Source organism: Macrotis lagotis, chromosome X, assembly GCF_037893015.1.
Source record: "Macrotis lagotis isolate mMagLag1 chromosome X, bilby.v1.9.chrom.fasta, whole genome shotgun sequence".
Classification (NCBI taxonomy): Eukaryota; Metazoa; Chordata; class Mammalia; order Peramelemorphia; family Peramelidae; genus Macrotis; species Macrotis lagotis.
In genome coordinates this window covers 567,932,889-567,959,884 of record NC_133666.1, presented here as the reverse complement: position 1 = coordinate 567,959,884, position 26,996 = coordinate 567,932,889, and the positions used below count along the sequence as shown (strand labels likewise).

The following is a 26,996-nucleotide window of genomic DNA, read 5'->3' as shown; positions in this document are numbered from 1 at the left end:
TATTTGCTATCTGAAGTTATGATCCATAATACCTGTTTGTTTGGTTTTGTTTTGTTTTTTTGCAAGGCAATGTAGTTAAGTCGCTTACCCAAGGCCACACAGCTAGACAAATATTAAGTGTCTGAGGTCAGATTTGAACCCAGGTACTCCTGACTCCAGGGCTGGTGCTCTATCCGCTGCACCACCTAGCTGCTCCCTTATCTATTGTTGGAAAAAAATTGGGAAAACAGCATGCTGTGACTGGAGGCAGAGGAGAGAGGACCAACCATAGAGAAAGGAGCAGAAACTTCATTGCTGACAGTTTAGTGGTGGTGAAACATGCACGAATTACTACTATGGAAGTCAAAGGTTCAAAAAAAAATCATAGGAAAGGGTGGAAAGATATCACAAGGAAAAAAAAGATTTAAAAAGGATGATTCTAAATCTCCAAAGAAATTTACGAATAAAGAAGAAGGAGGAGAACCTAAATTTGGCTTCAGTAAGCTTGATAAAAGTAATACAAAGTCTGAGAAAACAGTCCTGAAACAATTCAAGAATAAACAGTAAGGGGACATGTTGACTAAGAATACTGGTGCAAACCAGTTCAAAAGTAAATGGGAAGGAGATATGTTGCCCAAGAAGACTGACCAGAAACAGTTAAAGAATAAACAAGAAAGGAGCATGCTGCCCCCCCAAAAATGGGGGCAAAACAATTTTTGAAGAACAAACAAGAGGAGGGGCATGTTACCCAAGAAAAATGGTGCAAAACAGTTCAAGAAAAATAGGAATGGGGTATTTTACCCAAGAGAAATGGTGCAAAACAATTCAAGTATAAACAGGAAGGGAATATATTTTCCAAGAAAACTAACTTGAAACAGTTCAAGAATACACAAGAAGGAAACATGTTGCAAACAAAAAGAAAGTTCCAACCCAAGGGCAGAAATGAAGAGACAGCTGCTAAGATACCCAAATGGGCATACTTGAAAAAAAAAGAACTAAGGCAGAGCAGACAACTCAATGATAAAAGCAACTATGATACTGTTTCCAAGGCAAAGTAAATTTGGGAATTCCTAAGAAGAAAAAAAATTGTGACAAAGAAAAAAAGAACTAACTTGATGAGTGAATTACAGAAGTTGACTCAAGGCAAGATTAAAAGTATTGCATTTGCACATGATTCAACCCATATTATCCAGTGTTACATTCAATATGGTAATAAGGAGCAAAAGAAAGAGGCATTTGAAGAGCTAGAAGAGAATTGGGTTGGATTGAGTAAAGCCAAACTTTCTTATGTATGGAAATTTCTCATGTATGGAAATAAATCACAAATTGCAGAAATAATAAAAAGTTTTAAAGGTCAAGTGCAGAAGGTGTTGCATCATACAGAAGTATCAGCAGTACTGGAATATGCATGCAACGACAAAGTAATTTTGGAACAGTGAAACATGTTGGTAGAAGAGCTCTATGGGAATACATTCCAGCTTTACAAGTCTGCAATTTACACAACTTTGGAAAAAAAGTATTAGAAGTACAACCTGATAAGCAAATGGCTATTATGGATGAAATGAAACAGATTCTTACACCAATGTCTCAGAAAAAAAAAACTGTAATTAAACACTCACTGGTACATAAAGTATTCTTGGACATTTTTACTTATGCACCACCAAAACTCAGATCAGAAATGATTGAAGCAATCAGAGAAGATGTAATATACCTTGTACACACACATGATGGAGTTAGAGTAGCCATGTACTATCTATGGCATGGCACACTAAAGGACAGAAAAGTTATTATTGAAAGAATGAAGACATGTTGAAAAAGTAGCCAGAGGTGAATATTTTCATTTAGTTTTGCTGGCAGCATTTGAATGTGTTGGTCATACTAAGCTTATAAAGCAAATAGTTATGTTGGAAATCATCAATTCCCTATAAAATATAGTGAGCAATAAATATGGAAGGAAAGTTCTTTTGTATTTACTAAGCTCTAGAGATCCTGCACACCTTGTACCTGAAATCATTGAAGAGCTACAAAAGGGTGATGGAAATGCAAATAGTAAGAAAGAAAATAAAATTCACTGTAAGGAGCTCTTGGAATCCATTTCCCCAGCTTTGTTAAGCCATATGCAGAAGCATGTGCAGCAGTAGATGACAAACAAATCAACATGTGTATTTGTTGTTAATGTCCTAGGATTTGCTATTGGAGATGTTCAGCCTGCTATGACTACCATTGCCAAATTAACTTTTCTTGAAATGATTCCTGGTGGCAAGGATGGAGAGCTCCACATGGCAGAACACCCAGCTGGACATCTAATTCTGAAATGGTTAGTAGAACAAGATAAAAAAAAATGAAAGCAAAAGGAAGAGAAGGTTCTTTTGAAAAAAAATTGGTAGAACATGTTGGTGTCAAGAAATTGAAGACCTAGACAAGAGTTAATCAGGGTGCTATTATTCTTTCTTCTCCAAAACCCTCATCCTGAAGTGGTAAATAAAGTTCAATCTGAACTGAAAAGCCTCATCCCTATGTTGGAAAAAGAAGAAAACAACAAAGACATGACTGCTTTACTTGAGAAACTAAGAGCTTAAGTGAAAAAATAATAGGAAGAATGAGAATGAATCACTTTTACAGTTGTTTCAGGTTAAAGGGTACCATCTAGTCTTTTCTTTGTGGGGAGACATATATAATGTACATATATAATATATATAATATAATATACATATATCTTTTTTGTAGAAATGTATTTCTAAAATAAATAGTCCCTAAAATAAAAAAAATAACATTCATATGTTAACTGGTTAGCAATATAAAAATTTCTGGCTCAGTTTTATTAACTCTATTTATGATGAGCATTTCATGACATTAACTATAACTCTAGTGTCAGTGGTTAGACTGCAATTTGCAGTTATATTCCCTAGTGTTTTGGGATTGGTTTATTAATTTACCTGATATAAAGCTTCACCAATTATATCTCTCTTCCTTGACATATAAATATTTACCTTCCTCATCTGCCCACATCAAAAATTCTGTTGCATCCATCTTGCTTCATTACTAAAACCCTCATAAAGTTGTTGAAAATATTGCTCATGGTCCACTGAAATCTGTGTGGCACATGTCTATGCCTATAATAAACTGGTTATTGAAATGTTTTCATGTATTGTTAAGTATGATTGCTAGCAGTTCCTATTGAAGAATTCTCAGACAATTTTTATATCAGTTGTAAAAGGCATTGAGAAAGTCATCATCATTCTTATTGTGTTTCTCATATTATATTAAATACCATATAGAAGAAATATAAACCAGGTTGGAAAAATGTTCAGTTTAACATATTGACAGCAAAACGAATTTATACAACTGAAATATTTCCCTTGTTAGTTTATAAACAAAGAAAACTAAGTTTTCAAAACTTTTTAGTGAAAAGAATTTTTTGAAAGATATTGAGAGATAGATTCTATTTCATATTACCAGTTCCATTCCCGTTTTTTTGGAGGATAAGTAATCTTGATCACTTTTTACTTTAAATTTCTTTGTTTTGAGTAGCAGGAAGTAGAACCTGATTGAACTCTGGTTTCCTGCTCCTTAGTTTTATAATTTTTCATTGTTGTTAAGTCTATTATCTCATATAACTATATCCCATAAAAATTTAATGTCTGAGCCCTCTGAGAACCCCCATCATTTTTATTATTGTTTTATTATTTATTACTTTATTATTATTTATTATATCATTTATTATTTTATTATTGTTATCACAAAAATAATATAACTTAATATATGGATATTAATATGTTGATAAACATTTCTAAATAGTTTTTTCCACATTAGTTTTCTAAATTCATACTATCCTTTCTTTTTAGAAGTGCTGCTATCACTATCCTAGAAATTCATAATCTAATGGAAAATTATTTAGCAGAGCTCTGAATTTTGCTTCTAATTCAGTAAAAATAAAAAAACACTATTTTCTGTCAACTTTTGTATTCATTTTTCCTTCTTGGAAGAACTATTTGAGAGACCCTAATCTTGTCAAGTGCCTAGAAAACTATATTTATTGATTTAATCTATTTATTCATATCTTACCTAAATTTGAAAGAAAGTTGGTAAATTTTAGTACAGTAGTAAATAGATGATTTTATTCCTGTTTCTACTAATTTAATTACATGGTTACAAACAATTCTGCCTTTCTATCTTTTTTGTCATTAGAATGTGAGTTCCTTGAGGACAAGTATCACATTTGTGCCATTCATTAAAATGTACAATGTAAGTATTTAATGAATCCCTGTTGACTTTTCAGTGGTATTGACATATTTTAATGCTGGCTGAAGTTGAATCCCAAATGAGGGATGCAAATATCTTTACAAAATAATGTCATCTACAATTAATATCTAATTTAACCAACAATTATTTTTATAATGCAAAATAAAAATAGTATGTCATTGCTGGAATATGTTCATTTTTGTTCCCTGCTTTGAGGCATTGCTTTATTGCTAATGTTACTCTATAATAAATAGTATACATCTGTGAGCATTTATGTACACATTTAATCAAACAAATGCATGTATTTCTATAGTTCAAACATACATGATTTCACTAAATGTTTGGTATTAGAAAAATATTATGCCTTAAATTCATCTGACATAGCAGATATTCAGAACTGAACTACCCAAATTTTTCAGTTTCAGTGCAATTTCACCACAGTTTTGCATGCTCAGCCTTTGCAATCATATTGAAAATAAAAGTTCAGTCTATATTTCTTTGAAGCTTGACATTCTGTAATTACATTATATGTATTTTCTTCAAGATATTAATATCATCAGTAATTAAATTGTTAATCTGATTCATACCAAATATTCCTATTAAATAAACTCTGTATCAATCCTGAATACCCAAAGATATTCCAAAAAGGGTTCATCTAAGATTTATTATAGATTAGATCTATTCCATATAAGGTTTAAATATTTTCAATTTAGAAGCATTAATTAGACTTTTCAGTCATTAATATTTGAATACTTTCTTTTAAAATATATAAAGTACATCAAAACATTAGTTACCGGAGCCTTTTAAAATCACAGAATCACTGCATTTGAGAGTTGATGGTGACCTCAAAAATCATGTGATATATCCTGAAGGGCTCTCTGACACAATACATCTGAGAAGTTGCATTTTTGCTTCCCTTTGAAGAACTCTAAGGAAGGTAAGTCGACCAGTCGACCAACTCTGGTATATAATATATATATGGATAGATCAGATTAGGAAGCTTTGCTTCTGACATTAAGCCTTTGCAACTTTTACCACTTCTGATTCACTCTAGGTGATCAAATTGAACAAGGATAACTCCAGTTCCACATAACAACTCTTAAGATATTTTATTCTCTAAAGGAGAACTTTATTTTCCTCTACTCTTCTCCAAACTAAAAATTCCCATGTTTTCAACCAATGAATATACAAAATACTTTTTCAAAAAAATAACTAATTGGGTAAGGGAGGGTGAGAATAGAAATCCTCAATAAGAGGATGAGATGAATAGAATATTTGATTTGGCAATTTATAAAAACTCTCAGAGACAATACAGATTCATTATTTTCTGGGCAAATAATCCATCCATGGTATGCCCCTTCCCACCTTTATTCCCAAACTGCTGGAGATTATTGTGCCTTCTGTGGTTGCATAATTAACTAGAATCAAAAGAACTCATAATTGGGAATGAAATGCCCCTTGCTTAGAGATCTTAAACCTTTTCTACCTTTTTATTTCTTGGATTTATTTCTTACTATCATTTGTCCTTTTCCATTCTGTGTCCACACAAAATCAGTTTCCCTTAGTGTTATTTCAATGCCTAACTCCTGAAAAAAGTGAAATTTCAGTCATTCAAGGATTATTCCTATAGAAATCTTAAGATTGAGGACATAAACTGGTAATTCTCAGATATTAAATATATAATCATTTATTTATATTAAAGACCCTCTTCTATACCTCTGGGGTGCTTGAATTTCTACTTTTTCTAAATATATTGTTTTAAGTTTCTTATTTCATTCTAATCTGCTTATACTTGGAAATTGTTATTGGATTGTCCCAAAGAAATAATTATTCATTTTATAGGAATGAAATCTAGGCCTTCACTTCCTTCACTTAATTTTCAAAATATTAAAGAGACTGATAGGAAAATATAAAATTAAAAACAGAACACAAATCTCATGTAATCCAACTCAGTCAGACTCACTAATAAAAGGCATGATTCTGTGCTGAATTCTGCCTGAAGTATAGAATCCAAGTTTAGTGGGAAAATATGGATGTGACCCTACATGAGACACCTTATAAGGTGTAGTTTTGGTATAAGATCTTTGAAGAAGTTATATCTTTATTCCTTTCTCAAGAGGCATCCGTGTTTCCAGAAACTCTTTGGAGAGAAACCTAGGGAGAAAAAGAGAGAAAATACTTTAGAAAAGGTTTGTGGAAGTTGGTTCCTCATGCCCCTGATTCCTCAATTCATTTTGAGGACTATCTTCTTGGACAATGTGTGCTTGTGTGTTTATATATGTGTCTGAGTGTATTTCTTTGATTTTTCCTTTCCTCCTTGCTTGAATAAATACTTTTATTTGGTTTTGGATAATTTTATTGTTCTTTTGTCTAACTAGATTGTTTTTTGAATGGGTCAAGTTTGTGTCTTCGGACTCTTTTTCCTTTAAGGGATAACTGAGCAACTGAGCAACAATAACAAGTATAGATACATAGATATAGCTATATCCCTGCACCAATTGTATTTAGATGGCATGCATATAAATAAGCATATATAAATGGGTGCATATTCAAATATATATGAACACACAGGCATTTACATTCATGATTCTAGTCTCCTGTGTCACTCAGAAAAAAACAGAGTGGCTAGATTTGTTGCTCCTTCTGCTTTCCTCAAGGCAGGAATCAAATACTCTCTTGGAGAGGAATGTGGAAGATTACAGAGCTTACTATCAATCCCTTCCCCTGAGCTGCCTGTCTCTATGTTTACATTTCCCATTTGGATATATACCTTATAAATATTCCAAGAGTAGGAGCAGCTATCAACTTATTTTGGAGACTGTTTAGCCAGGTTATTAACAGTTTGACATAAACCTTGTGAATATAGATAATGATGATGATAGATAATTAAAACTAGAGTTAGCATGTTACTCATTAATTAAAATGTATATCTATTCTCTCTTCAACATTAACTTGAACATTTTCAATTAAAATCTAAGAACACTTGAGGAATGAGCACATGTTTTTTAGGTGCAGTGTGATCATTCAGTGAGAATTATAAGGGGGAGGTATGGATGAGGATTTAAAACAAGTTGAGGAAATAGAGAAAGAATGGTACGGTTTTGTACTTCTATACTGAGCTGAGCATGTAGGAGACCCTCAATTGTGTGGAGTCAGATGTGTTATTTCATCTGTATAGGGAACTACAATTGGGGGAATTCCCTTTACAAATAAAGATTAACACCTGTTCTGCAATTTGCAAACTAGAGCTTCCTAGGGTCTGAAGAATTTGCACAGTCAGAATGAGTCAGAGTTAAAGTTTGAACCTAGGTCTCCTTAAATCTGACATTAGCTCTCTATAGTAAATGTCATGCTGCCTCTGGTGGAATTAAATAAATATGTATTAATTTTTAATTAAAAGCGAGGAAATCATCTTCAATAATAGAATTTTCCAGTTGAAGTATTATTTCCAAAAAACTTAGAGAAACCATATGACATTGTTATGAGGATGACATCATTTGAGAAATGGAGAGTTGATTTTTCCTTCCTTTGATATTTGGAACAAAGTTATTGAAGGTTAACAATCATAGATTAAACTATTTCAAGTTATTCTACTTAGCAATTCCACCTGGTTCTTTGGTGAGAGTGGGCTAAGGAAGAAACACTCATTTTGTGAATCTATCACTTGTAACAGTTTACTTTGACTGCACCTGCATAGGGAAACAGTAGGGAAAAGTGAACCAAACCTACAGATGTCTAACTCTATTACTTTTCCCCTGGAAGTGCTTTTGCCCTTCCTTTCCAATCTCTATTATTTGGGAGTCTTTCTGGTTTTCTCTTTCAGCAGGTATCTCCTAAGAACCTAGGGTTGTTATTAAACATTCTTTTTTGATACTCTTGCATTTATTTCAATTTTTGCAAACAAAGAATGATGTTTTGTTGCTTCTGTATATTAACTTTGTGTTTTTACATCTTAAGTACATTTTTTTCTGAGAGTGGCATGAGGTTGCTATGACTACACACTCATTCAAGCTTCTATTTTTGCCTTGAAGAGGTCATGTGGTTCCATATGAAAACAAAAGCAAGGCACGAGTAGCTCTGCCAGAATGTTCATGAGGTCAGTTTTGTTTTAAATCCCATATTACTTTCCCCACAGCTTGAATTTAATCAAGCTATTAATTATGCTGTGGCTACAGTCCATTGGTATAGTACATGTAGAGTTTCCTATTTCTCTTCCTTTTTCTCTACTGCTTACAAAAACAGTCTTAGATATCTTTTTCAATGGGTTTTACTGAGCAATTGACCAAAGTCTCAAGGATTTGAGTGGGAGCTTTATGGGCAAAACAGTTCTGCAGTACCAAAAAGCATCTCAAGTTAAGTATAGATATATACTCTATTTTTTAAAAAAATTAAATAATTTAAATCTTGTATCAGACACCTGTTAGCTTTGTAAACCAAGATCATTCATTTAAACTCTTTTGTACTCAGCTTCTTTATCTAAAAGGAAAGGTGATAGTACAAAACCCATAAGAATCATTAATACTTGACATCAATAACCTATGATTTATCAAAGTCAACAGTATGGGATGGGAGATATTAAACTATATAGGCATTCATCTGAAGTATAGTTGAGCTTTTAAGTCCACAGTAAATGTCAAAGGAATTTTGCAAGATCATAGATTTGACCACATGTTTTTCTAATCAATAGATCTCAGAGGTTCCATCTTTCCACTTAGATCAATTTTAAATCCTTTTGTTTAGATACAATCAGCTATCTCTTTATTTGTAGTGTAATTGACCTTTGCTTGCCTCTGAATACTAATTGATCTTTGTTCTCTTCTGAATACTCTATGTTCCAGTCATAATGGCCTACTTGCTATTCTGTACATATGTCACTACATGTCCCTTCTCTATGACTTTACCTGACTATATTTTATGCCACAAATTCTCTCTTGGCTCACCTATGCTTCTTGGAATCTCCATCGTCTTTATAGATTGACTTCATGTGCAACCTTCTGGATAATACCTCTAAGGATTCTCCTAGTTACTAAGTGCATTTCCCTCCAAGGTTACCTTGTCTATGAACTGATTACCTGGAGGATAGAATTGACTAGTAAGTCCTCAATTGCTTCTGTTTGCTCAGTCCTATTGGAAAGCATCAGGACTGACTTCTTTCTAAGACTTACCTTTCCCCTCACTGGGGAGAGATTTAGGATATGATATTTCTTCGGTCACTGCTATCTCCTTTTTACCTTGCTTCCCTCTGAAGATTTGATCAATCATATCTTCTTGCAGAAATAAACTATCATTTTAGCCTACGTGCAATATAATGACAATAGGGCATTTTATTTTTATGTAGTCAGTCCCTTTATCTGTTGTTTTCTGGAATTCATATATGATAAAAAAATAATTAGTACAATTACAATAACTCAGAGATATTTTTTGAAAAGTTAACATTCAGAAGTTTGTTCTTAGGCATAATTTAAAGGCTTGTCTACATCCAGCAATCCCTACAATCTCATTATCTTTGTCAAAATCTCAATACAGAAAATGTTTAGGCAAAAGAAGCAAATAGAAAATATTGCATTTTCTGAAACTACAGGTGGATTTAGGGAAAGTGCAGACTTAGTCCTCAAAAAAGTGAAACATACCCCATAACATTATATCAAGTCCTCTCTTCCTAGATGGATTTAATGATCTGATGAGTTGATTATCTTGATTAACCTCTTGATTCCTTTTCTTAGTTCAGTATTCCTTTCACATTCTCCTTCTAGATTGGTGAAGAGACTGAAGTTTCTATCTTATCAATATCAGCAAACCTCCACACAGAGATACTGAACATCTCATATCCCCTTATAATAGCCTTGTGAGCTAAGCAATTTTATTATGACTACTTGTTGCAGTGGATAGAGCTTTGTGACTTAAATAAGGAAGACATGTTCAAATCTCTTGCCACAGATAATTAGTTTTGTAATGCTGGACAAATCACTTAAACTCTGTTTGCCTCAGTTTTCTCAACTGTAAAAAGAGAATAACAATAGCACCTATCCCCCCCAAAAATGGTGAAAGGAATGAAATAATTGATTATTTGCAATATATTTAGTATTTTAGTGACTAGCACAAAATAGACTTTAAATAAAAGCTTATTTCCCTCATATAATTGGAAGTCACAAGTTATGAGAGCATATGCAATTTGCTTATGCTCCTCCGTAATATCCATTTGGATTTCCCCTCTCCCTAACCCCCAGCACAATTTTTCTCTCCTGATGCCCAAAGCAGCTTTTAGAAAGCTGCCATATTCGTTATCATTAGAGAATCTGGAACAATAGATACATTGAGATTATACACTATACAATTATATAGATATATTCTCCCAACATTTACTGGGAACAGACTGAAAGAATGAATGAAAAACACAGACTATACCAGAACATATCTGTTATAGAAGAATGTGATATAAATAACTCTTCTATAGCTAAAATTTTTAACAATCAATATATATTTATTAAATACCAATTCTATCATCCACTTTGGTAGGTACCTTTGACACAATTACAAATATTAGAATAATGTCTATTCATTCTAAAGCATAAGACTAAAAGATGTCATGGTATGGAATTGTCTAGGATTGGCTAAAAGGAAGTCAGGTCTACTACAGACAATTCTCATCCACTTGGTCATGCTCATCCATCCATGAACTTTGCATTTCTCTGTTTGGTCAAAGATTTACACCTTTTGGGAAAAGTCTTATGTTCTAGGCATATATGCCAATTATCCAGTCCACAAATATATCTTGTGATTTTTTGGTTTCATCTTTTTGCTCCTATCTTTCTCTCTGCATGACTCTCTAGTTTCAAAAATAATTACTACAGATTAAAAAATGAAGGGATCTCAGCATATAGTGCATTCCTCAATTTTGCATATAAAGTCAGTCCCAGAGAAGTTCAACATCTTGCTTAAGTACATTTAGTTAGTTAATAGCAGACTCAGGATTTGAAGGCAAATTATTTTTCTCCAAATCAAATACTTTATTCAATACTCTTAAAAAATCCTACTTTTCAATTAAACTTCAGTTCAAATCAACCCCTATGATGTCTATCATTCTCTTTCAATCAGCTCTGAGCCCTTGCTCCTTTGAATTTCCAGAGCACTTTGTACCATATAAATGACATTTAACACTTTTTGCTTCAAAAACTACCATAAGACTCAGCTAAATTAGTTATATATAGCATAATTATCAAATTTGAATGTAACAAATGCTTGAGAGAACTCAAGTCTGACCTGGATAGGCCTAGAATAATTTCCTTTTCATTTCAAAAATATTCTTTCTTAATATATCCAAAAGCATATTGACTTTTTGTGAGAGAAGGTCTTTCAGGTCACATACTGGATTTACAGTTATGAAATTCCTTGTAACTTTTTTCATAAGACAAATTTAGCTATGTCTCCCGTATTGTAGAATCATTTTTAAGACTCAAATGTAACACTTTATATTCATTCTCTTCAAAAGTTGTAGTACTAGATTCTGTCCACTGCCCCAACCTAATCAGATCTTTCTGGATTCCAATGACATCCATTACATAAGTTGATCAGGACCTACTTTGACTTATAAAGTCTCAATAACAGTCCCTAGAAATAGAACTGACAGGGAAGAAATGGGATATCATGGAATGATAAATGGTCATAGCACCCTGGCAAATTCCTATCATTAGAAGAAGACCCATGGACAACAATCTTTTTCATCAGTCATACCTTCTTCTCATATCCTCTGTAATAAACAACTTTTTAGAGGCAGCTAGTTGATTCAATAGAATAAAACATTAAATATAGAGTTAGGAAGACCTGAATTCAAATGTGACCTTAGATAGTTGATGGTTGTGTGACCCTAGACATGTCACTTAACCTATGTTTGCCTTAATCCACTAGAGAAAGAAATACAAAACATTCCAGTATCTTTTCTAAGAAAATGCTATAGACAGTTGAGTCCAAGGGTGACAGTCATATAAGACTGAATCAAAAAAAAACTGTCTATGGATTTCTTTAAACTTTTCCATTTTAAATCTTCCCTGCCCTGTTTTTCATTTTTCTTTTGCATTTTATCTTCCCTTACTAAATTGTAAATTCACAAGGACAGAGTCTTTAAAAAATTGTACATTTAGCACTTAGAACAGAAGAAATGTAAATAAATTTATATATTTAATAAATAATTAGATATTAATTATTATTAATTAGATTCTTGCCTGACAAACTTCTGTATGAGTTATTTCTGAAGGAGTCTAAGAATACCTTGGTTAAAGAAGCATGGGTTCACTATTTCAGATTAATCACTGACAAGGGGAGAAGGGAGAAAAATATAAAACTCAAAATCTTAGCAAAAATGAATGTTAAAAATTATTTTTGCATGTAATAGGAAAAATGAATATATATATATATTTCTTTGTGTATCAATCTATTTGTCTAAAGAAATATAGGTTCATGAAAGAATGGAAGCAAAATTAGAAAGACAGATTTATTTACATATGTTATGGTAGTTTAAATGGCAGTATAATATAAGGCTTTTAACTGTAAGAATAGCCTTACACAAAATAAAAGTGTCAGTAGAAAATTCTGTAACTATGGCAATATGGTATAGTGGAGAAAGAGTTCTACATTGTTAGAAGTTTTTTATAGTTCTAGCTATAACATCAGAAAAGTCAGTTAGTCTCCTTGGTTTCATTTTCTTTATAAAATGAAATACTAGAGGTTACATTATCTTAAAGATCTGTTATAGTTATAAAAATGCTCTGTTTCTAAATTTTTATATCATAGGTGAAATGTTGAAATTTTTTTGATCAGGAGTGTTACTTTGTCAAAACAATGCATTTATAAGATTATCTTCCTTGTAAAATATTGGAAAAATTATAGTGGAGAGAGAGCAGAGACAAGGAAATTAATTATCATTATATTATAATAGGGTAAGCCTATGTTAATCAGACCTGGGATATTGGCAGAAAGAAATGAAAAATAAGCAGAGAATGTGAGAAAATTTTAAATGGTGAATGAATAGGAAATTACAGGTAACTAGGCATGTGAGAGCATGATGGAGGAAAAGGAATACTACTATCAATCTAAAAGCCTAATGGATAGAAGTAAGGTGTTGCCAGTAGAAAAATTTGCTACCATAATGAAAATGTACTTTTGAGGGGTGGGACATCATGGTGAAACTGCCTATCTGTTGGAAAATCAGTCTAATATTCAAGAGAAGTCAGGAAGCATTGTACATATTTTGGTGCCATAGCTTTAGAGAAATTTTTCAGTGCTATGATGTTTAATGAGATCTTTGAAGGAGAGAATAGGCAAAGAAGAAGACAAATTTACTACAATACATTGGATAAACAACATTTAGAGATCAGGTAAAGAAATAGCTAGTGGTTATTAACAATTAATAGCTATCTGTTTAGAAGTTTCTTTTATTTCCGTTCCTGAAATTTCCATTATATTCTGCATAGTTTCCCAGAACTTAATGCTAAGACTTAATGACACTTCCTAGTCATATTTCTATCATGCCCCTACACTCTAGAATCCATTGTCTTCAATTATGCTTTTCCAGAGTCTCTTGAGTCTTCCCCTGGGTACATGATCTTTGATAAATGAGCTTTTAACTTTTTTCCCTAACTTCTGAGATAGTTCCTTTTTGTATTGTATTTTCCCATAAGAGAATAGCTTCTTTAGGACAAAAAAAATTACTTGTTTTCTTATATTTGTGTTGTCAATATCTGAAATACAGTCAACATGTATAAATGGTTTATCATCATCATCATCTTCATCATTGTTGTCATCATCTTCATAACATTGTTATCATTGTCATCATCATTGTCATTGTCATCATCATTCCATTTATGAACTACAAGATTGGGCACTAGAGATACAAAGAATATTATAAAAACACTGAACTGCTCTCAATAAGTTTCTTTTCCACTAGGAAGGTATACTACCTATCTCTAGCTTCGTATTCCCAGATATCAGAGATGGTAGCTCATATTGTTAAACAAATATGCTGGAAATAGCACAGTACTGAAGGTCCACAATAAGCATATGAAGGGAATGCAAAAAAAGAAGGAAGGAAGGAAGGAAGGAAGGAAGGAAGGAAGGAAGGAAGGAAGGAAGGAAGGAAGAAAAAAAGACTAATAGCAAAGAATGAGGAGAAAAAATAGCCAACAAGCATTTGTTAGCTGCTAAATAAATACTTTGAATTTATCAGGGTTATAGGGGAGAAGGAGAAAGAAAAGAAAAGTAGCCATTAGAGCCCTATTTACATTAATTGGTTGAGTCAGCCCTTTGAAACTGTTAGCCCAGACACCATAGCTCTAAGATGTTCAATTGCTGAATGATACACCTTGAGGAGTATCAAGGTGAGGATCTTTTTTAAAGACTATCCAATGATATGAAGACAACCTATTTGAATAAATAATTGATCACTGTGGGGCATTAGACATATAGTTTCTATAGAGTAACCTTGGCATTAATATTTATTATTTTTTGTTTTGTGAACTACAAGAAGGAGAGTAGGGAAATCTCTGTCACACCAAGACCTTCACCTGATTTTGGTTTTGGTCATTGTTAGATTAAGTTAGAGTTTTGCTTTGTTTCCTTTTTTCCATTTACTGACTTAATTAACAGTGATGAGTGTAAGGAAAAATTGTTCCCAAAGAACCTTTTAGGAAGGTCTGATAATATCCTCTCAAATAATTCACCCAATATTAGTCAACTTCAGTCTGTAAGGTCTAGATTCTTCATCAATGACATAGAGCTTAAATACAATGCAGCAATTTACATGCCAGTGTTATGTTAATTGTCCCAGGTGCTTCTAATTTCTTATTGTGGGCAACTGACTTGGGTCATGATAATTAGCTGTTCAGTTATAAAGCAGGTGACTAATAATTAGGAGAGTTCATTTGTTTCCACATCTATCAAATCCTAGAACTTGGTGTAGCTGATCAAAGACAATGTTTTATTTTCCTGATTCCCTTCTGCTTTTAATTATGCTGAAAATACAGATTACAATTGCATTGTTAGGTCTAAAGTAATCAGGGAGGATTGTATTTTTAAGAAATATTTATGAAATATGAACTTTATTAAAATCAGAGTGGTGTCTAACATATATATATGGAGAGAGAGAGAGAGAGAGAGAGAGAGAGAGAGAGAGAGAGAGAGAGAGAGAGAGAGAATTGGTCTTGGAGATAAAAGACCTAATTTTAAGTCTTACAACTTGCATATTTTCTTCATATGTCTCTGGGCAAGTTCAGTTCCAATGAAATCATAGGTCTAAGATCATCATCCCATTATCATAAGAACCATGCTAAGAATGTTTACAAATATGGGAATGAGTCATTCATACTTTGAATGTCATAAATAAAAAAGAGGTTTTGTTCTCAAGAAGCATACTAAATCTTTTATTTAAATTTAATGATATAAAAATGAAGCCCTCCATGCCAATATGGAATTTATATATTACAAGTTCTTTCCAATTCATTTTTATCATCTATAAAATGACAATAATAATATGTATAGTATTTGCTTTTAATGATAGTTATGATGTATCACATGAAATAAGCCATTTAAGTCCTTTACAAACTTTAGATAATTATATAAATGTTAGGCATGATGATAGCAACAAAGAAAATGACAATGACAATGATGGTATTTGAGTTTCGAAATGTAAAAAGATAAGCATAAGACAAAGTTGAGATCCTTGGAACTTTAGGAAAACATGAATAGGAAATAATATTTTTCATCTTCTAACAAATCAGGGAAAGCTACATGGAAATGATGATGGTCTAATGTGAACCTAAAATTTAGACAATTTCTGTGGCCAGAAAAATGGAAGGGAATATATTATTTGAAATAAGAAATATCTATTAAAAATATGGAGAGATGGGAAACAGTATGAAGAGATATAAATTATACCTTATGGGATATTGTGGTTGGAATGTAGAGTAGGATGAAAACAGTAAGAACTTAGACTTATCTGAGGTCAAAGGGGAAGACAGACTTGATCCACTAAATGTGCTCCCAAACACCATATCCTTTTTTATTTTATGTTTAATTGATAATCATTTTATCTGTACTTCCATTTCCTACATACTCTACTCACTCCAAGTTCCATTCCTACTCTACAGATATTTTCTCCTTGACCGAGTTGCCTTCTCATCCTGGAGATAACTCAACCTCTAGGGTACTTTACATTGATGGGCAAATTTCTGCCGAAACCTTGCATTTATAGAAATAGCTATATTGCTGATGAGATTTGAAGGTGACCAATTAAAGATAGATGTAAGGTTACTGAAAAACAAAGCAATTCATGTTCTCCCTAAAGATTTAAACTGCTCAGGATTTATTATAAATTAATACAAAGCAGTAAGCACTTTGAGGACAGGCTAAGTGAAGTTTCCGAGAGAGAGAGAGAGAGAGAGAGAGAGAGAGAGAGAGAGAGAGGTCCTAGTTTGGGAACACATGGCCTAAGAAGGAAAGAGAGAAAGACATCTTTGTGTATAGCATCCAAGAGTGAGAGAACCCAGAAAGGCTGGTGCTTCTTCTTAAATTCACTTTTGTTGTGGTTTGGTGCTTGGGGAGTGGTCTAGCACCTGGGCCAGGTATCATCCAATGGCAAGTTACACATTGATCTTTCCTGTCCCAAGGTGCATGACCTCTAAGTTAAACTGGAAGGTGGGTGAAGGAAGAATGAAGAAGAGTTACAAATTTTACATTTAATAATGAAACAATAGTGGTCAGTTTTTATCTCAGGAGTAAACAGCCTTCCACAATTAACAAAATTTAATGGCATAGAAGATTATAGAATTTGTTTCTAATCATAAATTTCCCATACTCATCTGCATCAGCTATAGCAGTTCACTGTTTTTCTCTTGACTCTGAACTTTTATAATCTTTTGCCTGTCCCACCCCATCCTCTATCTAACATGATGTCTAAAAAAGCAATGTAGCTATATTCCAATAAATATTATGACATTACCTCATAATATCAAATATTGCAATAGTCCTTTAATTGCTCTCTTTGCCACAAATCTCTACATTACAATTCATCTTCCACGTAACTAATTTCCTAAGCACAAAAATGATTATGTCCCATCCCTACTCAAAAAATTTCAATAGCTTCCTATCACTTTTGGGCGCAAACATGAACTACATTTGTCATCTAAAGCCCTCCAGAACCTAGTTTCAACTAACCTTTCCAACCCTTTAATATGTTGCTCTTTCTCTATACTTTATGGTATAGACATGTTAGTCTATATATTCAGATAAATCATTATTTATCTATTATGTAAATAATAAATTTTGAATTAAGATCAGGATTTTTTTCAGAAGCCAATCTGTTGTCAAATCTCTGAAGGGCATTATTGATGGATAAGATTACCCTAACTTTTAGAACACAAGCCTTTAACATCTTGGTTGGGAAACCTAACCGACTAGGTTACAAAGGATTAAATCTAAGGTGAATTCTGGTCCATTGTGTTCTCCTCAGCATTGTCTGAGCAAAGTGGACCCCTTTTTATCCAGGTTGACCTAGTCATGGGTAGTCTAGATGTTCAATACAGTGATCATAATCATGTCTCCTAGGTTGGCCTTAGACCGCATTAGGTTCATCTCTCATTATATTCATTCTTCTCATTAATTGTTATCTGATCAGTGACAATTGCCAGCCTCACAAATACCCAATCTTTAAAGGGCATATATACATTGAGTGGATTCCATGATGATATTTGGCATTTGAAAATGCCAATCACCCATCTTATTGCTAGCTTGATTAATGAAATGATTAGTTATGTAGAAACTGTATATCTAGAATTTTTATACAGCAAAATATTTATTTCATTTTTATTTATTTCAATGTTTTTCAAAAATTCCACTCCCAATTGGCATAGCAATTCTCTAAATGTTCCTATTTGCAAATTACATTGACTTAATTGGATCTAGTCCCAGAACACCAATATAAAATTTTGTAATGCTAAAGAAATTGTACTATCTACATAAAGATAATGATGAAAAATCAATGTTTCCAAGACTGTGACACAAAGCTAGCTAATTGCCCCTTGAATGAGCATGTCTGTCTGTCTGCCATCATACTCTGAAAATGCTGCAGACAGATTGGATGATTCTAGAATCAAATGAGAAAGATTTGGCAGCATAACACTTTGAAATGATTGTGACATATTCAACTGTCCCAAGCTCTTTATTGCTAGAACATTTTGATGGCAGTATTTAATGGTACTAAGTTACTAATTAACACTAGAAATATATTTGGTTTTCTTTCTTTGTAATGAATATTCTTGATTCAGGTAGTTAAGGATATAGGAGATATTTGTGATTAGAAACAAATTTTGTGGAAGGAAAAGCATTATCTGTGTCTATCTTTTATTCAAAGTGAAACCACTGTTAAATGTGAATTCATCAAGATGAGAGTGACCTTAACTGGTTTCCTCCTCCTCCAGTTTTCTGCATCCAGTCACTGATGTATCAAGCTTACACTGGCAGGACAAGAAATATTGTGTTGGAGTTGGAGTTCATGCAACTTGGGACAGGAAAGATCAGCACATAGCTTACCTATTGGAGAGTACCTGGAGCCAGGTGCTGGACCACTTCCCAAGCACCACCCTTGTCTAACACAGCACAAGAGTGCATTGAAGTCGACCGGAAGAGAAGCTGACTCTTCTTCTTCACTCTACCTTTTCATTGCAAGGATGGTTATCTCTCTTTCTTTCTAAGTTGTCAGGTACTCCTGGCCCAGGCCTTATTAAGAGCCCTGGGCCTCTATGATACCATGTCCCAGACTAAGCCAGCCCTTAAGACTATCTATTTTCTCCCTTTGTTATTTTCCTGCCTTCAAGCAATTTACCAACAGTTTGCTTCTTCACCAGGAAGAGAAAATGTTTTAATGTGTATATTTTTTTTAGATTTTTTTTTTTTGCAAGGCAAAGGGGGTTAAGTGGCTTGCCCAAGGCCACACAGTGTAATTATTAAGTGCCGGAAACCAGATTTGAACCCAAGTACTCTTGACTCCAGGGCCGGTGCTTTATCCACTACACCACCTAACTGCCCCTTAATGTGTATATTTTGGCAGCTTGAATATTACATCCTGAGCAATTTTAAAATCCCAGGCTTTATATGAATTCTTTCACCTTTCAAAGCCTCTGAATCTTAAATTGATGACACCAATCCCCCACAACACTCTTTTTAAGATTTTATTTTCCCCAATTACATGTAAAAACAATTTAAAAATCAGTTTTTAAAAAACTGAATTCCAAATTCTTTCCCTTCCCCTTCCCCCTTCCCCCCTTTCCTCCCTTTCCCCCTTCACTGAGGAGACAAGTAATGTGATATGTTTTAGCCATTTAAATCATTTCTATTTTAGTTATGTTGTGGAAGAAAACAGAAAAAAATGAAGAAAAATAAAGTAAAAATATATACTTCAGTCTATGTTCAGACACCATCAATTCTTTCTCTGGCAATGGATGGCTGTTTTCATCATAAGTCCTTCAGTAGTCTTGGATCATTGTATTGCCAGAAATGTCTAAGTCATTCATAGCTGATCATCTTACAACATTGCGGTTACTTTGCATCAGCTACTCTAAATCCCTCTAGGTTTTTCTGAAAGAATCCTGCTCACCATATAATACAATAATCTTTAATTTCCATCATATATAACAATTTGTTCAGTCATTCCCAGTTGGTGGGAAATACTCAATTTCAAATTTTTGCCTCCAGAAAGAATCTGCTATAAATATTTTTGTATATATAAATTCTGTTCTTTTTATAATATAATTTTGATTTTGCACCTAGGATTGGTGTTGCTAGATCAAAGTATTTTGGACATAATTCCAAATTGTGCTCCAGAATGGTCTTATCAAATCAAAACCCCACCAACAATGCATTGATGTCTCATCATCCCCACATCCCCTCTGTCATTTGTCATTTCCCTTTTTCTATCGTTTTAAACAATCTAATAGGTAGTACCCCAAAATTATTTTAATTTTCATTTCTCTAATCAATAGTGATTTAGAACAATTTTTTTTCCTGTATGGCTATGGAGAGCTTTGATTATTTCATTTGCAAATTGTTCATATCTTTTGATCACTTATTGAGGAATGACTCTTAATTTTGTAAATTTGATTCAATTTTGTATTTGTGTGAGAAACGGGTCTTTTTCAGAGAAATTAGCTTCAAAATAATTTTCACAATTATGATTCCTAATTGGATTTCTTTCAATCCTATCTGCATTTATTATATTATTTCTCTTTTCACAGTGTTCTTTCTCAAAAGAGTTTTGCATCTGAATTCCACCTCCCCCAATCTGCTCTCCCTTCAATCACCCCCCACCTTTTTTCATTCCCTTGTCTTCCTATTTTCTATATGGTAAGACATATTTCAATACCCCTACAAGCCAATTCTTTATTTTTTAGTTTTTTCAAGGCAAATGGGGTTAAATGATGTGCCCAAGACAAGACCACATAGCTAGGTAATTATTAAGTGTCTGAGGTCAGATTTGAACTCAAGTACTCCTGACTCCAGTGCTGGTGCTCTATCCACTGTGCAACCTAGCCACCCCACTACAAGCCAATTCTGATGAAAGTAAGGTTAATTCATTACCTCTCACCACCACCCCTTTTCCCTTCCATTTAGCCTTATTTTCTGCCAAAGAATTCACTACCTTTTTTTCTTTCTCCCAGTATATTATTTTTTCACTACATAATGTTATTTTTAGATATAATTCTTTCATATTCAACTCATATATGTGCCCTCTGACTATATTTACTCCTTCTAATTGTCGTAATAATGAAAGAGTTCTTATAAGATGCAACTATCATCTTCCCACAAAATAATAGAAAGTTTATTCTTATTTTCTTATATTCTTATATTCCCTTTGCTGTTTACCTCTTTATGCTTCTTGAATCATAGTTGAAAACCAAATTTTCTGTTCTTTAATCTTTTAATTAAGAATGCTTCAAAGGGGCAGGTAGGTGGCACAGTGGATAGAGCACTGGCCCTAGAGTCAGAAGGATCTGAGTTCAAAGCCAGCCTCAGACACATAATAATTTCCTAGCTGTGTGACCTTGGGCAAGTCACTTTACCCCATTGCCTAAAATAAAAAACAAAGAATGCTTCCTCTATTTCATTGAATGCCTATTTTTCCCTGAAGGATTATATTCAGTTTTGCTGGGTAGGTGATTCTTGGTTGTAATCCAGGTTCCTAGCCCTTTATTCTTTAATGGAGGAGCTGCTAAATCTTCTGTTATCCTGACTGTGGTTTCATGGGACTTGAATTATTCCTTTCTGGTTGCCTACTACATTTTCTCCTTGATATGGGAGTTCTGGAATTTATTATTTTTTTGGTGCTTTCATTTTGGGATCTCTTTCAGGAAGTGATTCTTTCAATTTCTATTGTATGCTGTGGTTCTAGAATATCAGAACTGTTTTGCTTGATAATTTCTTAAAAGATAATATGTCAGTTCATTTTTGATCATGGTTTTCATGTTCAATAATTTTCAAATTATCTCTCCTCGATCAGGTGTTTTTCCAATTAGTTATTTCACAATGTCTTCTATTTTTTTCATTCTTTTGGTTTTATTTTATTGTTTCTTGATTTCTCATAAAATCATTAGCTTCCATTTGCTCAATTCTAATTTTTAAGAAATTATTTTCTTCAGTTAGTTTTTGTACCTAATTTTAGATTTCATCAGTTCTTTTATTCTTCAGTGAATTTTTGTGCTTCTTTTGCCATTTAACAAATTCTGCTTTTCAATACATTCATCTTCCTGTAACTTTTTAAACCATTTTTATCATTTGAGCTAGTATATTTTTAATGCATTATTTTCTTCATATTTTTTGGTGTGTGTGTGTGTGTGTGTGTGTGTGTGTGTGTGTGTGTTTGTGTGTATCTCATTGCCAACCTTTTCATTGATTTTTCACAAGTTTGTTGCATCACTCATTTCTCTTTTCAATTTTTGCTCTACCTCTCTTACTTGATTTTCAAAATCATTTTTGAGCTCTTCCATGGTCTGAGACTAATTCCTCTTTTTTATGGAGACTTTGAATTAGGAGTTTGTATTTTGTTATCTTCTTCTGAGTGTATTTTGATTTTTTTTGTAACCATAGTAGCTTTCTGTGGTCAGAATTGTTTTATGTTGTTTAATAATTTTTTCAGTCTATTACTTGACTTTTAACTCTTTCTTAAAGTGGGGTTCTACTTCCAGGGTACAGAGTGCACCATGCAAAACTTTTTGTGCAGATGTTTTCAGAGATAGGGAATAGTTTTCAGTTCTTCCATGGTAACATGACCTAAAGAGAGGTATAGCTGATTCTCCTGGCCTGTGTTTTGGACTGTGAGGGATAACAAGATCCTTGAAATGTGACAAGAATCCCTGATCCACTGCTCTGGTGTGTTACTGTTCCGTGATCTGGTATTGCCACCCCAAACTTGACCTAAACCTGAGAATTGGCAGAGCAGCATAGTATGGACTCAGTGCTAGCAAAGGTACCCCTGCAACTCCTTTCTGATCAGTTGTTCAATTTCCTTACAGTCCCTAGTCTGAGAACTCCAGTAGCAGAAATGTCTAGTGCAGTTTCAGTGGCTCTCAAATCCTGGTCTGGGTTTGTTGGGGAACATTTGTGCTAACACAGCTTGTGCTGCACTGTTCTCCAGTCTCACCCTTGTGTGGCAGACCTTTCTAAATTATATTGGCTAAAAAATATTTCACCCTGTCCTTTTGTGTGTTTTGTCACTCCAGGCAAATGATTTATTTTAATTTATTTATATGTTTTCAGAGGAGTTTTAGGGAGAGCTTATAAGAGATACTGCATTTTCTTCCCAATGCTCATATATATAGAGATAAAGATAGAGATAGAGTTAGAGATAGAGATAGCTATAGATCTAGATATCTAGATATATATGACTCAAAAGCCCAGAAATATCTTTATATATTATATATATTTGTATATGATTATGTATATGTATGTATGACTATATATGTATATTTATGAATATAGATAGATAGATAGATAGATGAATCAAAAACCCCAGAAATATCTAAGCTACAAGGGTACAAGTAAGCTGCATTATGGTGCCTTCAATGGTCAGAAAGGGAGATATAAAATAAAAATTTTTTTCTGGATTGCAAGCACAATTGAAAAAAAAGGAGATAGGCTAGTTATGTAGAAGGAATGAGAGACAAAAGTATTGAATCCAGGCCTGGTTTTCACTCTTGCCTAATTGAGCCAGGTTGAATATTTTTTCCCTGGGAAAAGAATCTTTACCTTCATATAATATTCAAACAGACTTCCAGTCAAGATGGGGGAGACAAGGTAGTGGCAAGTGCTCCTGAGTTTCCCCCAGAAGAGACATTAACTAAGCCTCTTAACAGATTTTGGAGCAATAGAACACATAAAAGATCAGAGTGAAACATCTTCCAGAAGCTCTGCCACAGGGAGCCTGTAGAAGCCCAGAAACCTAGGACAGGGGAGATAGGAAGCAGGTGGGGGTCTTACCTGAGATCCTTAGCTGTGGGAGCAGAGGCTTTGGATTTAAGATTTGGATATGCAGTGGGTATCTCCAGTGCATTGGGAAAACTCCAGTGCACATGCATAGCTGGTTTGGACAGCCTGACTCTAATGGACTTTGGCATAGTCCTAGCCAGGAGTAGGCACAAGCTCCTTGGAGTAAATAGCCCAGAGACAGTCCCAGGTGTTCCTAACTTTCTCAACAGATCAGTGCAACTAGTCCTTCCCCAGTTTTGCCACTCTATACAGAGAGCCCTTGATATTTCTAGTCTGGTCAGCTTATCCCAGTAACTGGGCTGCCTGAGGACAACCTAGAGATAGATCCATGCATTTCCATTGTAGGAAGTGGGCAACTGACATCCCCAACAAAGATGAGAGAGAGAGAGAGAGAGAGAGAGAGAGAGAGAGAGAGAGCGAGCCCCTCAGGTATTCCTTACCAGTTAGAGTCAGTCCATTGAGCAACACCCCCTAGACTTCCTAACATCAACGGCCCAGGGAAGGTAACAGTCCTCTAGGGTTCTCAACACTGAAGGTCTGCAAGCAAACCCCTCCCCAACAGAAGTACCTTGTGATAGATTACAAATCTCAAAATGAATAAGAGAGGGCAAAGAAAAGCAGGGTTTATTGAAAGTTACCTTTGAGATAAGGATGGGCAAAGCACAAATGCAAAAAAAAAGAGCAGAAGACATGCTACATGTGAAAGCAAGGAGGAGAATTTTAATTGGTCTCCAGACCAGACATAGGAGAACTCAAAAAGGATTTTAAAAATCAAATGGAAAAAATGGGCAAAGAAATACAAAACAAAATTAACATCATAAAACAAAAGGTGACAGATGAAAATAAATCCTTAAAAATATAATTGGTTAATTGGAAAAAGGATTTTTTAAAAAAATACAACTGACCAAGTTGAAAATGAGATGCAAAAGGTAAATGAAGAAAATACCTCCTTAAGAAGCAGGATAAAACTAATGGAAGCTAATGATTTCATGAGAATCCAAGAATCTCTTAAACAATTTTTTAAAAATACAAGTAGAAGAAAATGTAAAATATCTCATTGGTGAAATAACTGACCTGAATAATAGATCCAGGAAAGATAATTTAAGAATAATTGGATTACATGAAAGCCATCATCAAAAAGTCTGGAAATCATTTTTCAGTAAATCATTGAGAATTGCCCTGACATCCTGGAAGAAGAAGAAAAATAGTCATCCTAAGAATCCATGGATCACTTCCTGAAAGGAATCCCAAAATGAAAATGGCAAGGAATATTGTAGCCAAACTCCAGAATGATCAGATCAAGAAGAAAATCCTCAAAGCAGACAGAATGAAACAAATAAAATACAGAGCAGCCACAGTCAAGATTACACAGGACCTAACTGCATCAATATTAAAAGACTAAAGGGACTGAAATATAAATATTCTGGAGATCAAGGGAACTTAGATTATAAGTAAGAATCAACTACAGGGAAAAATTGAATATACACATTTGGGGAACAATGACCATTTAACAAAATAGGTCACTTTTACACTCTCCTATTGAAAAGACCAGAGCTGAACAGAAAATTTGCTCTTCAATCAGGAGAATCAAGAAATACATGAAAATAGAAACAGAGTAAAAGAGCTATTCAGTAAGATTAAACTGGTTACATTCTTCACTGGGAGAAAGATTCTCATAATTCTTGAGAAACCAAAATACCAGTTACCAAACTATATCCTTATACACCCTTAAAAGCAATGATACCACTATTTGACCTATTTCCAAAGATGTAAAAGAGAAAATCAAAGAGAAATGCTGCAGCAAGTAGATAGTTGGGCACACCTATAAAAAACATTTTGCATGATATAGCTAAACTGCATATATTTCCTAAGAGAATCAAGAAGTCAAATTCATTAAAGTAAACTGGGATCTCAAGACAACTTGTCAGTGCTTATGTTATTCAGGGTATGGCTCAGTACTCCCTCAGGAAGCAGAATCATGGACACTTCTATAAGTGGAACATCAAAAGATACTATTCCAAGTGGTTGTTACCAAATGTTAGCTCCTCTCATAAACCCTTTCTTACTTATGTGTGGGCTACTCAAAATGTCCAGTATAGATGTTATTCAAAAACAAGAAATCCTGCCCCCATCTACAATCCATTTCCCATTAACCACTATACTAAGAAGAAATATAATATCACTTAGTAGGATAGGTTATATGACAATTTTCTTAAAATTCTGCCACAGAATTCTCTATTTGTATGATAGAAGAATTTTCAGGATCACAGATAATTTTATAATATGACAATTTGTCTCATCCTATCTTTTCCCCCATTCCTATTTTTTACACAAACAAACTTTCCCAGGAAGGGAAAATTTGAATTAGTCCTATAAAAGCACTTGAAAATAGGTATAATTTCTATTTATGCAATAATGTCAAAGAGAAAGTGACTACTTTTCAACATAATATCTGGTGCTCCCAGATTAAAGTCAGTGAGACCAATAAAATCTTTCATATTTCTTCTTTGGAAGAAAATGGAGGTAATTATGTTTGTTTGCATTTATTTTAACTGCTCTGAAACATAAATTTTGGACTTTTTCAAGACCTATAAATTCCACATTCCCTTTCCTTAATGTTTTCCACATTATTCTTTGAGAGCATATGCAGGAATATTGATGTGACATGAAAGAATTAGGAATATTGAAAAGTATCTTTTACTAATGCTCATTTTTGTCCTACTCATCCTAATATGACATATTGTATCTGGCCAAATACCAATGCATAGATATCAAGAATTGACATGAAAGTACTTGATACACATCGACATAGGCTTTCTCAGAAAGGAACAAAGCCTGAGAATGATAGATCCTCTCTTGATCCAAATCAGGAGAGGAAAGCCATTTGACAAACAAAGGCTAGAATGGTACTGGGCTTTTTGTGCAGAGGGAAAGGAAATCAATGACAGTGCCTGAAATCAGGAACCTTTTGATGAGCATAGAATTTAACTTAAAGAGAGAGAGTTGTGATTTTTTTTTAAGAAAAGGAAAATGGTCCATCTCTCTTGCCTTTTGAAAATCATAACAAAGAGAGAGGGAGAAAGATAAATTATCAGGGAAAAAGAAAGAAAATGGATTTCATTTTAAAAAGTTAAAATTTCCAAAGTATGACCTCCTTTTCAGTAATGACCCGTAATATCAAAGATAGATCAAATCTAGACAAGGATATCAGTTTTAGTGAAAATAGAAAATGACATGCATGCCTGCATGCT

General features: G+C 33.6%; 1 pseudogene; it reads left to right on the top strand.

Moving 5' to 3' along the window:
• The first annotated feature begins 318 nt into the window (after nt 1-318).
• LOC141499357 (pumilio homolog 3 pseudogene) lies at nt 319-2,558 on the top strand (annotated as a pseudogene).
• Nucleotides 2,559-26,996: the final 24,438 nt, after the last annotated feature.